At 44.8% G+C, this 17,912-nt stretch overlaps 1 protein-coding gene across 2 annotated transcripts in view; it reads right to left on the minus strand.

Annotated features, from left to right (window-relative positions):
• FBXO11 (F-box protein 11) overlaps nucleotides 1-17,912 on the minus strand; it is a 263,583-nt gene that overhangs the window by 147,378 nt on the left and 98,293 nt on the right. The gene's annotated exons all lie outside the window — the stretch shown is intronic.

Consider the following 17,912-nt stretch of genomic DNA (forward strand, 5'->3'; position numbering starts at 1 on the left):
CATTATACATGAAATAGATCTGCCTACAATGGAAGCAAGAGTCAGTGATGAACATGAAAAGCTGATGCTACCTTAGAATTTATCCAATTCTGTCTAAGAGTTACTGTGTTTAAAACAATATTGAGTGTAAGGTGACAGACAAGTATTTGGAGTTTGCTGACACTTTTCACTAAGGTAACTGCTGTTGGAAATTCCACTTTCAAAGTAATGTGTGTGAATGATGACAATTCCACTAGTTCAAAAGGAGCCTTCATCGGTTCAGTTATGACTGATTAAGCATCATAGAACTAATGGCTTTCAAACAGGTGACAATCTACAGAATACCTTTTATAAATCTCAATATTATTGGGCACATGGAAATTGGAAAGACTCTTACCCCATCATAACAAGCTAACATGGCACTAATATACTCTTACTGAAGACCTTACTAAGAAATATGAAAAGGTTGTGGATCAGAGTAATTGGTGAACATGTGAATAGATTTTAGTGCCTCCTGTTATACCAGAGATTCTTTTCTATTTGAAACCAAAAGATCAATAGTCTTGTAGCCGCCGTGATAATCTGTTTAATATGAGCAGGTAAAATCACGAATGCTATCAGGCAATGCTCAGCATTCATACTGTCTGTGCTAGGCCCAGAGGTCATGATGAAGTAGAACCCTCAATTCTGAATGCTCAATTCTGGGAAAATCTCTAGCATTATGGATTTTTGAACTGAAAACTCTGAGAGAGACCATCTGGCTTGGCCAGTATGATGCTATTAGAATCACTGAGCTTCTATGCTTCTTGAACTTGAATGAAGGTTCTAACAATTATCAGCGCCAGAAGATAAGCATATATGAATCCCACTGCCAGAGAATGGCTAGTGTGACATGAGAATGCTTTGCTAGTGCTGTGGAACAGAAGCAAAAAAGTCCACTTGAGGTGTTCTCCATTTCTCAAAGAGTCTGTGCAGAATGCCCTTGTCCACTTATACAGCTGTAACATTCAACTGAGTTTGCCCGCTAAGTGATTCTGTTTCTCCTGGTAAGTAAACAGTTTCCATGAACACTATGGAAGTCGTTAGATCCTGCATATATTTTCACCACCTCTCTGCATAGAGATAGGAAGCCCATAATTCCTTGCTTACTGATACAGTACATTGTAACTTAATTGTTATTCTGTATTATAACTCTTACCTTGCAGATGAACAGTAAAATCATTAAGAGATAGCTAACAGATATAAATTTTCTATTATCAATTATATAACTTGGGTGTATATGCTTTTGAGATGTGTCTACCCCTCATCTTTCTTGGAGACATCTGCAGTGATATAGAGTTCGTGGAATGGATGTCTTTTCAGAAGACTGAATTCAAGAATCCACCAGTGAAGAGACTGGAGAAGGTGAGATGAACTTATTTTTTGAAATAAACTGATCTGAAGGTAAAATTATACCTTACCTGATAATTTTCTTTCCTTTAGCCACAGCAGATGAATCCAAGAACTGGTGGGGTTAAGTCCGCCTACCAGCAGGTGGAGATAGAGATAAACAAACTGAAGGCAGTAATGCCCGACGGCCAGCCCCTTTCTCATTTAATATATATCATTTGTAAGCAGTAACCAAGGCAAAAAGAAGAACATCAAGTAGAACTCAATAACCATCCTCACTATGAAAAACAGAGAACCAAATAACAAAACTCGAACCAGATTTCTCTTGCCATATGAATTGAAATCCACACAGTGTTCCCTTGTCTGTCTGAATTCTGTAAAAGAGGACACAGAGCGAAAAGACCACAATACGCTCGGGGGAAAAAATACACATAAAGTCGGCTGAGCTAGGGAGGGATTCTGGATTCATCTGCTGTGGTTAAAGGAAAGAAAATTATCAGGTAAGGCATAATTTTACCTTCCTTGTCACCAGCACCAGATGAATCCAGGAACTGGTGGAATGTACCAAAGCAATCCCTAAGTAGGGCGAGAAGCTGACGCTCCCCTAGCCAACACCTCCGCCCCGAATCGCGCATCTTCTCAAGCCGCTACATCCAATCTGTAATGCTTCACAAAAGTATGACGGGACGTCCAAGTTGCTGTGCGACAGATCTCATCGAGAGATAACACAGACAAGACGTCGCCTGCGCCCGAGTCGAATGGGCTCTCAAATCCATCGGAGGCCACCGGCCGTGTAAGATGTATGCCGACACAATGGCCTCCTTAATCCACCAAGAAATGGAAGCCTTGGAGGCCGCTTCCCCTCTCTTCGGCCCAGCAAAAAGGACAAAAAGATGATCAGAGCGACGAAATTCATTACAAACTTGCAGATACCTGAAGAGCACCCTCCAAACATCCAAAAAGCGAAGGAATGCAAATTCATCCTGATAATCTTCTCTTCGAAACGAAGGAAGATAAAGAGACTGATTGAGGTGAAAACTGAGACCACCTTAGGCAAAAACGACGGCACCGTTCTAAATAGAGACCCCAGCCTCAGAAAACTGCAAAAAAGGATCTCTGCAAGACAAGGCCTGAATTTCTGATATCCGCCGAGCCGAAGTAATGGCCACCAAAAACACCGTTTTAAGTGTAAGATCCTTTTCTGAGATCTTGTTTAGGGGCTCAAATGGAGGAGCCTGCAGAGAACGAAGTACGAGGTTCAGATGCCAAGAAGGACACGGTCACCACACAGGGGGCTGGAGATGCTCCACGAAGAAAACGAACGACATCCGGGTGAGCTGCCAGAGAAGAGCCAGCTACCCGACCCCTAAAACAGGCCAGAGCAGCAACCTGGACTCTAAGGGAATTATAAGCTAATCCCTTCTGAAGACCCTCCTGAAGGAAAGCCAAAATGATCGAAATGGGAGCCTGAAAAGGTGACTCAGCACACTGATCACACCACGCTGAAAAGGTCTTCCACACCTGAGCATAAGCAGTAGAAGTGGATTGCTTCCTATCTCTCAAAAGAGTAGTAATAACAGGTTCAGAAAACCCCTTCTTCCTCAACTGTCGCCTCTCAATAGCCAGGCTGTAAGACCAAAGCAGGAGGGATCTTTCATCTGGACTGGGCCTTGATGCAGACGATCCGGAGACACCAGTAACCTCAACGGGGAATTTCTTGAGCAACCGAATCAGATCCATGTACCAAAGGCGCTGTGGCCAATCCGGAGCCACCAGAACTACGGACTCCCGATGAAGATGCAAAATAGAATTCTCCCTATCAAGGGCCACGAAGGGAACACGTACAACAGCTCCCCCTCTGGCCACGGCTGGAGAAGAGCGTCTAGCCCTGAGAATCCAGGCTGCCATTTTCTGCTGAAGAAGCGGGGAACTTTGGCATTGTGCGCCGTGGCCATGAGATCCATCCCCAGTGTCCCCCAACGCTGACAGATCAGCTGAAACGCCAAGTCTGACAATGCCCATTCTGCCACATCCAAAAGGTTCCTGCTGAGAAAATCCGCCTGAGAATTGTGCTGACCCACAATGTGCACCGCTGACAGACAAAGAACATGAGCTTCCGCCCACTCTAGCAGTCTCGACGCCTCCTCTGCCAGAAGATGACTGCCCCCCTGCTGACTGACATATGCCACTGTCGTGTTGTCTGAAAACACTCGAACTGCTCAACCGTGCAGGAGAACCTGAAAACTCATTAACGCATTCACGACTGCTCTCAACTCCAGACGATTTATAGGCCAAGTCACTTCGAGCAGGGTACAAGAACCGAGTCACCCGACCCAGGCAATGGGGCCCCCACCCCGAAAGACTGGCATCCGTCACCACCACCACCACCCAACTGGGTGAGGCTAAAGGCATGCCCCTCCACAAATTGGAAGGACGGAGCCACCACGCCAAGCTGTCCCTGGCTCGACCCGACCAAGGGAGACGCTGCTGATAATCAAGAAAAGTCGGTGACCATCTGCTCAGCAGGAAGATCTGAAGAGGTCGCATGTGAGCCCTTGCCCAAGGGATGACTTCCAAGGTGGCCACCATGGAACCGACGAGCTGCACAAAGTCCCACACCTGTGGGGAGTGGAGACCCAGCAAGGATCGGACTTGGGAAAGTAACTTGACTCGCTGACGATCGGGTAGAAACACTTTTCTCTGTTTCATATCGAACCGCACTCCGAGGTATTCCAGATTCTGCGAAGGAAGAAGATGACTCTTGTCTCTGTTGATGACCCAACCCAAGGATTGAAGAAGCGCCAACACTCGGTCGGTGACCGACTCTCCTGCTCCGTAGACGCCCGAATTAGCCAGTCATCGAGATAGGGATGAACCGGAATCCCTTCCTTCCATAAAAAGGCCGCCACCACAATCATGACCTTGGAGAAAGTGCATGGGGTAGTGGCCATTCGAAAAGGAAGAGCCCAAACTGGAAGTGCCGCCCTAGAACAGCAAACCTGAGAAACTGCTGATGCAGTTGCCAAATGGGAATGTGCAAGTAAGCCTCTTTCAGATCGAGAGCGGTCAAGAACTCGCCCGGTTGTACTGCAGCAATAACTGCTCACAACGTTTCCATGTGGAAATGGCGAACTTGCAAAAACTTGTTCACTTCCCTCAGATCGAGAATAGGCCGAAAGGTCCTTCCCTTCTTTGGAACCACAAAGATGGAATAGCGGCCTGAGCACATTTCCAGAGGGGGAACGGGCACAATCGCCCCTATTTGAAGCAGATCTCACAAGACTTTCAACACTGCTGTCCATTTGGACCGTGAAAGACAGCGGGACTCCAGAAAAAAGTCTGTGATGGGAGAGAAAAATTTTAACTTGTAACCCTCTCGCACCACATCGAGGACCTATTGGTCTCACGTAATTTTGGCCCACTCCAGAAGAAATAACGAAAGATAACCCCCCAATCTGCTCTCCTACAAAGTGGACCTGTGCCCCATCACTGAGGGGCTCAAGAAGCCGCTCCCTGCCTAGCAGGGGCTCCGGTCGGCCATTTGTCAGATCGAAAGGAAGAGCGCTGATTAAAGCGGGGACGCTGAAAGGCAGTGGTAGAACGCCCTGGGCGATACCGCCGTGCCTCCCGAAAACGAGCTTTTGAAGATCCCTGCCTGGAACTAGGCTTGGTTCTATCCTCGGGAAGACGCTGAGATTTGGAATCTCCCAAATCCTTAACGATCTTCTCCAAATCCTCACCCAACTGCAACTTCCCCCGAAAAGGCAACTTGATGAGTTGCTGCTTAGAAGCCATATCAGCTGCCCAATGCCGAAGCCACAAAACGCATCAGGAGGAAAACAGCCAGGCCCATGAGCTTGGCTGAAGCCCGAACCAAATCATACAAAGCATCCGCCAAATACTCGAGGCGTATATCCATTTGAGACAACTGTGGAGCTCTAGAACGATCCACCTCCAGATCAGCTTCCATAACAGAATGGAGCCAACTGAGACAGGCCCTGGCCGCATACGAACTGCACACGGATGCCTGAAGAGCCAAGGTGGCCATTTCAAAGGCCCACTTCAAGGAAGATTCTAGACGTCTATCTTGCATATCCTCGAGCACCACACCACCTTCCACCGGCAGCGTAGTTTTCTTAGTGACAGCCGTCACACTAAGGCATCCACCTTAGGCAGAGCAAACTGCTCCACCCGATCCACTGAAACCAGATACAGACAGGACATAGCCCTGGCCACTTTAAGCACCCCATCTGGGTCTGCCCATTGAGCTGAAATCAACTCCTCAATAGCCTCATGTACCGGAAAAGCCTTAGAAGGGCATCTGGTACTGGCCATTTTGGGATTAACCGCCTGAGAGGCAGCCACATCCGGGTCTTCAATATTTAAAGTTTCTAAGGCCTGGGAAATAAAGGAGGACAATTCCTCCCTATGAAAAACGCGCACAGCTGAGGTGTCATCTGTCTGATCAGTAAGGACACTGTCGTCCCCCTCATCCAGAGCTGTCTGTCTCCCTTCAGAAAGAGCCCCTAGCGACGGGGCCGTAGTCACAGGAACAAAAGACCCCTCCTCGGCCACTGAAGAGACCTTCCGTCTCTTAAGGGAGGAAATCTCCTCCAGAGACGAACTCAAACCTCCCTGGCCATCCCCAGAAACCTCCGAGGCAGGAGCTGGGACAGAAGGGGGAAGGGACCGCTTCAGCATATAAGCCTGATGTAAAAGCAAAACAAACTCAGGAGAAAACAGGTCTCCTGAAGAAGATAACCCTGTAGCCATGCTCCCAGGATTAAAAGCAAACGTATCAGGCACTGCTAAGAGCTCTCCCAACGAAGGAGAAGAAACAGGGTCAGAAGGCGCTCCAGAAACTGCCTCCACGGCGTTCTTCAAAATGACGCACGACTCGCGAGCCTCAGCGCAGGAAAGCACTGCTTCGGAAGAAAGCAAAGGCCCCTCCAACCCCGCCATGTCAGCGCACCCAGCGCTACAGAGACCCGCAGCTGACCACCGATTTCCACATCGGGAACAGTGTTTAACCGCCTCTGCTGCCATATGACCCGTATGAACCCAGAAATAACCCCAGCACATACCTACTGTTGTGAGAAGCGCGGGACCTGCACTCAGAAGTCGAGGAAAACGCTCTGACTCCGCAGTAAGACAGGACTCAGGCAGGCAACTGCAAACACAAATTCCCTTCGCTTCGTGAAGAACCCTCTCTTCCCCTGTACTTTTTTTTTTTTTAAGTGAGGAGGTAGGAAAGGAGAAGAGAGTAGCAGAAGCCTGTAGAAAGGGAATATGGGGTGAAGCAGGGACTCAGAGACTGAGTATGCTCCCAAAGCTGACACCCTCAGTTAGGCACCCCCTGCTCAAACTGGCCAGTGGCCCAGGAGCCCCTCAGTAGCCTTGGATCCCGGAGCTGAAGAGAAGCCGTTCACCACCTGCTGGAGATAGAGATATACTAACTGAGAAAGGGGCTGGCCGTTGGGCATCACTGCCTTCAGTTTATCTCCATCTCCACCTGCTGGTGGGCAGACTTAACCCCCCAGTTCCTGGATTCATCTGCTGCTGGTGACAAGGAAGCAAAGATCTAAATGTGCAGAAAGAACATGGAGCTGCTAAAAAGAACTCTGGGATAAAACTATTCAAAGTACAGGCTGGGGGAAAGCTATAAGAAAATTTCGCTGTGTGTGTATATCTCCTGGGGCTTAGTCAGGTCCATTATTAGTAAGCAAAACCAGTATAGAACCACCAACATATTGCATCAATCAGCCCATCCCTCCAAAGTCAATAAGGAAACTGCTGAAGGAGACCTAAGATTAATTAAAAAGATATAGAGAGGTTGATGCTGGAGAAAATGTTAACTTTAAACAAATTCACACTATTCCACAAACATAGCCTATATGGAAAGGTGACAAGAAGCAGCCACTGCTGCAGAAAAGCCATAAGGTATTTGGGTGTGAGAAAGAAAGTTTTGCAGTTTAATCAGACCAAAGTGGAACTTTCTGATCTCAGTGCTAAGTGATATGGATGACACAAAAATGAAGACATCACATCAACCTGGCAAAACATATTATGGGAATGATTTTCAGCAGAAGGAACAGGCAAGTTATGGGAATGATTTTCAGCAGCAGGAACAGGGAGGCTTGTGAAGAAAGAGGAAAAAATAGATGGTACACGCAGAACCTAAAGGAAAATCTGTTCATCTGATCCTAAGCACAAAGCAAAAGTTAACAATGAGATTGCTCAGCAAAAAGAAGGTGAACGCTTGTTTGTAGCCCAATCAAAGTCCAAACTCAAATCCAAGAGAAAATGAGGAAAGTCTTGAAGACTGAATATTCTAAAATAATTCTTGTTATAAAGCAATTGCAAGAATTACTCCTGAGGAATTCTGTGCAACTGTGCAGCACAGAATTCCCCAACCCCGCACTTTTCTGCAAAGCTGCTGCCATCAGATCTCTCCCTAGTCTGTCTCTCTGTTCCACCCCCCCCCCCCCCCCCCACACACACACACACACACACACTCTTTTCCCAGCTTAGACTAGAACATTTATGTGCAATCAAACAATTGATACCTATTTATCTGTTTGACTCCGTTCAGGATTTTAGAGACCTCTATTATATCTTCTCTCAGCCATCTCTTCTCCAAGCTGAAAAACCCTAACCTCTTTAGAACTTCCTCATATGAGAGTCATTCTCCAAGCTGAAAAGCTCTAACCCCTTTAGCACTTCCTCATATGAGAGTCATTCTATCACCTTAATCATTTTGGTCATCCTTCTCTATATCTTTTCCAGTTCTATATCTTTTTTGACATGTGGAGACTAGAACTGCACAAAGTACTCCAGATGTGGTCTCACTATGGAGCGATAGAGGCATTATGATATTCTTTGTTTCACTCTCTATTCCTTTCCTAATAATTCCTAACATTCTGTTTGCTCTTTTGACCACCAATACAACACTGAGCAGAAGATTTCATTGACATCTAAATCATTTTCCTCAGTAGTAACTCCTAATGTGAGAGAGTTAATGTTACCTTTTTTTAAAATACATTGACATGCAGAGCTGTTTTAGTTTTCCATTCCCTAGAACAGGTTTCCATCCTCTCCCCAATGAAAATTAAAACAATCCATGCTGCACTAATTAAGAAGTCACATCAATTCTTTAGCTTTTACAAATACACAAGTTAAATATTTCAGCTTCAATGAAAACTCTTTTGAAAGTAATATGGTCACAAAAAGGGAAGCATTTTTCTAGTTTCTTAATTTTCCAGTTCAACCACTTCAGTGCACATTAATGGTCCCCCCGTGTTTCTTGCTGAGCTTGTCTAAAGCAGGCTCTGCTCGCACTTTTCTACGACCAAAAACATTTCTATGAAGTCCATGAGCCTATTAACAAGTCAGCAAAGGATTACCGCGTGAGTGAGCCCTCATCGCCTACAAAATGGGTGGTGCTAAGAGCTCATGCAATAATTTATTTTTTTTAATAAACGCATGTTAATGGCAGCATTAGCATATGCAAGCACACAAAAGAGTCTCTCAAAAAAGTGCAAAAAAGCTATCAAAATTTATTCAATTAATCAAGGAAATTAATCCACATATATGCATCAGAAATGCAGTTATAAAAATGTAAAGCGCCTGTGGTTACCAAAACTTAAAGCAAAAGCAGTGTACTCAACACTGCTATGCATGAACCTTTGATCGACAGGATTTTGACAATATGGGTTTGAGTGGCTTTTACCAGAGGACGAAATCTAAAGGAGCTTTTATGCCCATCATTAGACCATCCACAGAACATGGTTGATTTCAGTGGGGGTCATTCCAAATGTGGCAATTCCTCTATTTGTAATATCACAGAAGAAACTACTCAATTTAAAATCCTGTCGATCAAAGGACATATATGTTGAAGTATGAGACTATCTGTTTGAGTAACTATGTATTATACATAATTTGGTGCCATTGTTATAAGTTTTATATTGGAAAAACAGAAAGATCACTAAAAACAAGGGTCACTGAACACAGATCCTATATCCTACCCTATATAATAATTTGCACCTCCATCTGGATGCCTGGGTTCGTAACACACTTCCCATTGGTCCACCCTGGCGATGATGTCAGAGGGCAGATCAGTGAGAGGGAAGGGAACCCAGCACCAGCCAGCGGAGGTGAGTAGAGAATCGCCCCCTCCCTCCGAGTTGCAGGCCCCTGTCTCCTCCTCCCCCTCTCCTCCGAGTTCCAGCCCCCTCCCCTCCGAGTTCCATGCTTCCCTACCTCCCTCCCCCCCCCCTCCGAGTTCCAGCCCCCCCCCCCCCTCCGAGTTCCACACCCCCGCGCCTCCCTCCCTCTTTCTCTCTCCCATCCGAGTGCAAGCACGACCTGTCCTCCAGCAGCCCCTCCTCGCCTTCCTGCATGCAGGCTGTAATTTTAAAATTTTTACCTCGGGGTCCGGCGTCTGCAGTGAAGGTGAGCGGCGCTTCAGACTACCTTCCCATGTATCTCAGCTCTGTCTCTGGTCCCGTATTCATTTCCCGATACCGGAAGGGTGGGACCAGAGGCAGAGCTGAGACACATGGGAAGGCAGTCTGAAGCACCGCTCGCCTTCACTGCTGATGCCGGACCCAGAGGGAAGAATTTTTAAATTACAGCCGGCACGCAGGAAGGCGACGGGCTGCGGAAGGCCAGGTCGTGCTTGCACTCAGAAGGGACAGAGAGAGAGGGAGGGAGGCGCGGGGGTCTGGAACTCAGAGGAGAGGGGGTCCAGGAACTTGAAGGGGAGGGGTACCTGGAACTCAGAGGAGAGGGAGGGAGGGAGGGAGGAAGGGGGGGAATGGAACTTGGAGGGAAGGGGGGAATGGAACACGGAGGGGAGTGGGGCTGGAGCACAGAGGGAGGGAGGGGGGGTGTGGAACCTTGCTAGCGCCCGTTTCATTTCTTTCGGAAACGGGCCTCTTTTACTAGTCTTCTCTTAAATATAAAAAACAACATGCCCCAATGGTACGACATTGTCTATGAATCATAAAACATCTGATTTGAGCTGTGGACCAGATTAAGGATATGATAAGAGGAAGGGGATAGGTAAAAAAAAAAAAAAAACTGCACCAATTTGAACAACGCTAGATTAATAGATTACATACGGTTTAGCACAGGGTTTAAATGCCACTATTGAATGGCAGGCATTTTTTTGAGGTTCCGGGTTGTTTTTTTGTTTTAAATACTTCGGTTCTTTTGAGCTAGCGTTCACTATCACTATGAGCACCATCTTGGAAATCAGGAATGTAAAGTAGTCATTAGCTTGTAGTAAGTTAATATGACTACAATTCCATATACTGTTTCCAGAACAATGTTTTGTTAAAAGGTTATTTTTTCAAGTGTTAAAAACTACGATACAGAAACCATGCTGCTTTGCAGTGGGTTTCAGCTCTCCAGTCCATTATTAAAGTGTGGATGGATTTGCTCTCGAGGAAGCTGTTAATGGTGAAACGGACAGCTCCGTTGAGATTGAGAGCAGTAGTTTCATAAGTGAATTATTGATGAGGTTTATGTTTAAATGAAACTAAACCATGTTAAATCATTTGTTTTTAGAAACACATGGATATAAGATACACTAATGAGAAAACGTCATATATTGCACAATTCATTTGCAAAACAGAAGGATTGAGAAAACGTTATATATTGCACAATTTATTTAGAAAATAGAAGGTATTTTATTTATTTATTTAGATTTTGCTCACACCTTTTTCAGTAGTAGCTCAAGGTGAGTTACATTCAGGTACACTGGATATTTCTCTGTCCCAGGAGGGCTCACAATCTAAGTTTGTACCTGAGGCAATGGAGGGTTAAGTGGCTTGCCCAAGATCACAAGAAGCAGTAGCGGGATTTGACCCGGCCACCTCTGGATTGCAAGACCAGTGCTCTAACTACTACTACTACTTATCATTTCTAAAGCGCTACTAGACGTACGCAGCGCTGTACACTTGAACATGAAGAGACAGTCCCTGCTCCACAGAGCTTACAATCTAATTAGGACAGACAGACACAACAAACAGGAGATAAGGGAATATTAAAGTGAGGATGATAAAATAAGGGTTCTGAACAAAGTGAATAAGGGTTAGGAGTTAAAAGCAGCATCAAAAAGGTGGGCTTTTAGCTTAGATTTGAAGACAGCCAGAGATGGAGCTTGACGTACTGGCTCAGGAAGTCTATTCCAGGCATATGGTGCAGCAAGATAAAAGGAACGGAGTCTGGAGTTAGCAGTGGAGGAGAAGGGTGCAGATAAGAGAGATTTACCCAGTGAATGGAGTTCCCAGGGAGGAATGTAGGAAAGATGAGAGTGGAGAGGTACTGAGGAGCTGCAGAGTGAATGCAATTATAGGTCAATAAGAGGAGTTTGAACTGTATGCGGAAACGGATAGGAAGCCAGTGAAGTGACTTGAGGAGAGGGCTAATATATGAGCATAACGACACTGGCGGAATATTAGTCGTGCAGCAGAATTTTGAACAGATTGAAGAGGAGAGAGATGGCTAAGTGGGAGACCTGTAAGAAGCAAGTTGCAATAGTCTAAGCGAGAGGTGAACCACTAGGCCACTCCTCCACTCCAGATGATGGTGGTTTGAATGTAAGGTTCTTCTATAGACTCCTTATTATGGAACCATGAGAGCCACTATGAACTTTTTCCTTCTACTTTAGAATTATATTGTATAAAAAAAAACAGTGCTTTTCTTGTGCCGGTACGCACTGGTACGGCATACCAGCACCTTTTTTCCCCCCCGGCGAGTCCTCCCCCTTCCTCTCACTCCCCTATTTACTACTATGTCAGACTCAGCAGCGCAAACGGTGCAGGCAGCAATTGAGAGAGGCTGGCGTCGGAGCTTCCCTCTGTGAGACCCGCCTACGTTGTTTCAAATTCCTGTTTCCGCATAGGCGGGACTCGCAGAGGGAAGCTCCAACGCTGCCAGCCTCTCTCAATCGCTGCACCATTTGCGCTGCTGAGTCCCACGCTGGCAGCCTTTCTATCGCTTCGGTGGCAGGCAGTGGGCTGGGGGAAGAAGAATCACTAGACATGGGAGAGGGGAGGGCAGGGAAGAGAGAATCGGTGGACATGGAGGAGAGAGAGGAGAATCGCTGGACATGGAGGGGAAGGCAGGGCAGGGAAGAAACAATTGCTGGACATGGATGGGAGGGCAGGGAAGAGACAATTGCTGGACATGGAGGGGCGGGAACGGCAGGGCAGGGAAGAGAGAATTGCTGGACATGGATGGGATGGGAGGGCAGGGCAGGGAAGAGAGAATTGCTGGACAGGGAAGGGAGGGAACGGCAGGGCAGGGAAGAGAGAATTGCTGAACATGGATGGGATGGGAGGGGAGGGCAGGGAAGAGAGAATTGCTGGACATGGATGAGAGGGGAGGGAAGGGGAGAGAGGAGAATTGCTGGACATGGATGGCAGGAGAGGACAGGGGATACAGGAAAATCGCTGGACAGGGGAGGGGAGGGCAGGGGAGAGGCGACATGCCGGACATGGATGGAGGGGAGGGAAGAGAGGAAGGAGATGCACATGGATGGGAGGGCAGGGAAGAGAGGAGAAATGCTGGAAATGGATGGAGAGGAGAGCAGGAGATAGAAGAGAATTGCTGGGCATGGATGGATGGAGGGGTTGGCGGGGAGAGAGGAGAAATGCTGGACTTGGATGGAGGAGAAGGGAGAATTATTGCTTTATATGGATACAGGGGAGGGAAGAGAGGAGAAGTGCTGGACATGGACGGAGGGCAGGGGAGAGGAGAAGTGCTGGACATGGACGGAGGGGAGGAAAGAAAAAAGAAGACGCACATGGATGGAGGGGAGGAAAGAAAAAAGAAGACGCACATGGATGGAGGGGAGGAAAGAAAAAAAGAAGACGCACGTGGATGGAGATGAGGGAAAGAGAAGAGAGGAGAAAAACTGCACATGGATGGAGAAAATAGGCAAAAGCTGGATCCACGTTATACCTCCTCCAGTCAATTCCACGGAGGAGGACTCTGCTTTTACTTATGGATGTAGGGCAAGAAATGAAGGAGGAGGAAAGTAAAGACATATATGGAAAGGAAGCCCTGGAAACGGAGTTAAGGGAACAGATAGAGAGCAGCAGAATCAGAGACTGGGACCAATATGGATAGAAAAACAAAGTCACCAGACAACAAAGGTAGAAAAAAATCATTTTATTTTCATTTTAGTGTTTGAAATATGTCCAATTTGAGAATTTACATCTGCTGTCTTATTTTGCACTGGGTATACTGGAGCTGTAACAGCTTACAGAAATAATTTATAATGGAAAAAAAATCACATTATTTTTTTCTCCTATACTAGTATAGTATTTTCAATGATGTCTGTTTATATGCGCCATGGCTGGTATAAGGGGTGTGGCTAATGTGGATGTGGCTATCATAGGGGTGGGGCCATATGTGGTGACCCCGCCCATAATGAGTACTACCAGCACCTCTTTTTCTACAAAAAAAGCACTGAAAAAAACAATTAGATATACATTTTTGGGCTTTAACAGGCATTACATTTTGGAATCAGTTTGTGTGTAGTAATTTTTGACATTTATCTTTTGAAAACCAAGAACATGCAATTATAGCAAAGGTAAGACATTACAGAAACTAAAATGGGTTAAAGCTTATTTTAAACCAAACTCTGACCCTTTCACAACTGGACTACCGTAATGCAATCTACATAGGCAGCTATATGCTCAAATTGCTCCACACTGCAGAGAATACAGCAGATCGACTAATTAGCGGGGTACCTAAGTTTAAGAAGGCATCTCCTTTACTCATTGCATTACACTGGCTCCCTATAAGAGCCCGTATACCTAGGGATTCTATATATTGCACCTCTATTTCCTTCTATAACAAGGTGCACAACAATTAGTTAACAAGCTAACCAGCACTGATAGTTGGATGTTAACAAGCAAATATCAGCACTAATTGGTATTAATCAGAATTTATGCGCCCCACTTGTAATGTGGATAAACAGCATAAAATGTATTGTACTATTTTGGGATCTTGCCAGATACTTGTAACCTTGATTGGCCACTGTTGGAAACAGGATGCTGGGCTTGATGGACCTTAGGTCTGTCCCAGTATGGCAACACTTAAGCACTTTATGTATTTATGATACTCAAAAGACAGGCAGAAGTCTCAACGTATGGTTGAGATGATGGTGCAGAGATGAGGGATTTAGATTTGTTAGGAACTGGGTGACATTCTGGGAAAGGAGGAGACTGTTCCAAAAGGATGGGCTCCACCTTAACCGGGATGGAAACAGGCTGTTGGCGTTAACTTTTAAAAAGGAAATAGAGCAGCTTTTAAACTAGAATGGAGGAGAAAGCACAGTCGCCCAGGAGCGCATGGTTTGGTGTGGGAATCCCAGTAGAGAGGTTTCAGCAACGCTGAATGTAAGCCAGGTGTGCTTAATGAGAGACCAGGATAAGGGAAGCCTAAAAAATAAGATGGGAGAATTACAGTATATAGCACTAAAATGATGAGGTAGATATAAAAGGCATCTCAGAAACTTGGTTGAAAGAGGACAATCGATGTGACACTATGTTAACTGGGTACAAACTGAATCACAATGATTGAGAGGATCAAATTGGAGAGGGGATTGCACTATAGGGAATTGAGTCAGATAAAATAAACATTCCATATGAAACGCAGCGTGGAATCATTATGGATAAAAATTCCATGTGTGAAGGGAAGGAGTATTCTTGTAGGGCTGTGCTACTGTCCGCCGGGACAGAACAGACAGACGGATGAAGAAGTGTTTACAGAGATTAGGTTATCAATAGAAATCAAACAAAATAAAACATGGAAAAGAAAATAAGATGATACCTTTTTTATTGGACATAACTTAATACATTTCTTGATTAGCTTTCGAAGGTTGCCCTTCTTCCTCAGATCGGAAATAAGCAAATGTGCTAGCTGACAGTGTATATAAGTGAAAACATTCAAGCATTACTATGACAGTCTGACAGGGTGGGAGGAGGGGGGTGGGTAGGAAGTATGCATGGGGACATCAAAGCATATCATTGATATTCTAACAGGATGGGTGTGGATAGGTGAGGGGAGGGTGATCAACAGAGACATACAGCTTTATGGTTTATAATGGGCTAGGAACCCCAGATCCTTGTTATCTTATCTTATTTTCTTTTCCATGTTTTATTTTGTTTGATTTCTATTGATAACCGTAAGAGTGGACTAACACGGCTACCACACTCCTCTACTTACAGAGATTAGGAAAGCTGACAAATTGGGCAACGCTTATAATAATGGGTGATTTCAACTGCCCCAATATTACATCAGGGAGTGCCAGGGAAATAAAATTTCTAGATATAATAAACGACTGCTTTTTGGAGCAACTGGTCCAGGAACCGACGAGAGGGGCAGCCATTTTGGATCTGGTCTTTGGTGGCGTGCAGGCATAGTGCGAGAGGTGGCAGTGTTGGGGTCCCCTGGGAAATAGTGATCATAAAATGATCAAGTTTGAGATACTATATGGGATGAACCCGTAAAGGAAATCTACTATAGCTGCATTTAAGTTTTGAAAGGGCGACTATAATGAAATGAGGGAAATGGTTAAAAGAAACTAAACAGATCGACTGCTAAGGTTAGGCCACTAAATCAGGTATGGACATTATTCAAAAATATCATCTTGGAAGCCCAGACCAGATGCATTCCACGTATTTACAAAGGTGGAAAGAGAAGAAAAGGACAGCCAGCATGGTTAAAAGGAGAAGTAAAAGAGACTATTTAGAGCCAAAAGATTGTCCTTTAAATAATGGAAAAAGGACACAAATGAAGAAAATAAAAAGCAACATAAGCACTAGCAAATCAGATGCAAAGCATTAATAAAGAAGGCTAAAAGAGAATATGAAGAGAAACTTGCCAGAGAGGCTAAAACCCACAGTAACCTTTTCAGGTACATCAGAAGCAGAAAGCCTGTGAGGGAATCTGTGGGACTGATACATCATGAAGGACCAAAAGGGGTACTCAGAGAGGACAAGGCCATAGCGGAGAAACTGAATGAATTCTTTGCTTCTGTCTTTACAGAAGATGATGTAAGAGATTTGCCTGCACCGGAAATGGTTTTCAAGATGATGATGCGGAGGAACAAAGAAATCTCAGTGAACCTAGAAGATGTACTGAGCCAAATTGACAAATTAAAGAGTAGTAAATCACCTGGACCGGATGGCATACATCCAAGGGTACTCAAAGAACTCAAGCATGAAACTGCTATTCTACTGTTAGTAATACATAACCTGTCATTAAAATCATTCATAGTAGCTGAAGACTGGAGGATGGCCAATGTGATGCCGATTTTTAAAAAGGTTCTAAGGGTGATCCAGGAAATTATAGACCGGTAAGCTGACATCAGTGCAGGGAAAAATAATGGAAATTATTATAAAGAATAAAATTATAGAACATAATGACAAACATGGTTTAATGGGACAGAGTCAGCATGGGTTCAGCCGAGGTACGTCTTGCCTCACCAATTTGCTTCATTTCTTTGAAGGAGTGAATCAACATGTGGATAAGCTGGTTGATGTAGTGTATCTAGATTTTCTGAAAGCATTTGATAAAGTTCTTCATGCGAGACTCCTGAGAAAATTAAAGAGTCATAGGGTAAGAGGCAAGTTTCTGGTGTAGGTAGGAATTGGTCATTGGACAGAAAACAGAGAGTAGAGTTAAAAGGTCATTTATCTCAATGGAGAAGGGTGAACAGTGGTGTGCCGCAGGGATCAGTGCTGGGACCTGTGCTATTTAACATATTTATGATGATATGGAAATCAAACGACGAGTGAGGTGATTAAATCTGCAGATGATACAAAACTATTCAAGGTTGTTAAAACACATGCGGACTGTGAAATACTGGAGGAAGACCTTATGAAATTGGAAGACTGGGCATCCAAATGGCAGAAGAAAAAGATCTACATGTCGTAATAGATAATACACAAATCTTCTGCTCAGTGTGCAGTGACAGCCAAAAAAGCAAACAAGATTCTAGGAATTATTAGGAAAGGGATGGTGAATAAGACCACACCTTGAGTATTGCATTCAGTTCTCAGTGCCGTATCTCAAAAAAAAAAAAAAAAAAAAAAGACATAGTGGAATTAAAAAAAGGTTCAAAAAGGAACAACCAAAATGATATAAGCACATAAGTATTGCCATACTGGGAAAGACCAAAGTTCCAGCAAGACCAGCATCCTGTTTCCAACAGTGGCCAATCCAGGTCACAAACACCTGGCAAGATCCCAAAAAAGTACAAAACATTTTATGCTGCTTATCCTAGAAATAGTGGATTTTCCCCAAGTCCATTTAATAATGGTCTATGGACTTTTCCTTTAAAAAAGGTTTGGACGGCTTCCTAAACTCCGCTAAGTTAACTGCCTTTACCACATTCTCTGGCAACGAATGCCAGAGTTTAATTACATGTTGAGTGAAGAAAAATTTTATCAGATTCGTTTTAAATTTACTACATTGTAGCTTCATCGCATGCCCCTAGTCCTAGTATTTTTGGAAAGCGTAAA

The sequence above is a fragment of the Microcaecilia unicolor genome, chromosome 3 (genome assembly GCF_901765095.1).
Source record: "Microcaecilia unicolor chromosome 3, aMicUni1.1, whole genome shotgun sequence".
NCBI classification, from domain to species: domain Eukaryota; kingdom Metazoa; phylum Chordata; class Amphibia; order Gymnophiona; family Siphonopidae; genus Microcaecilia; species Microcaecilia unicolor.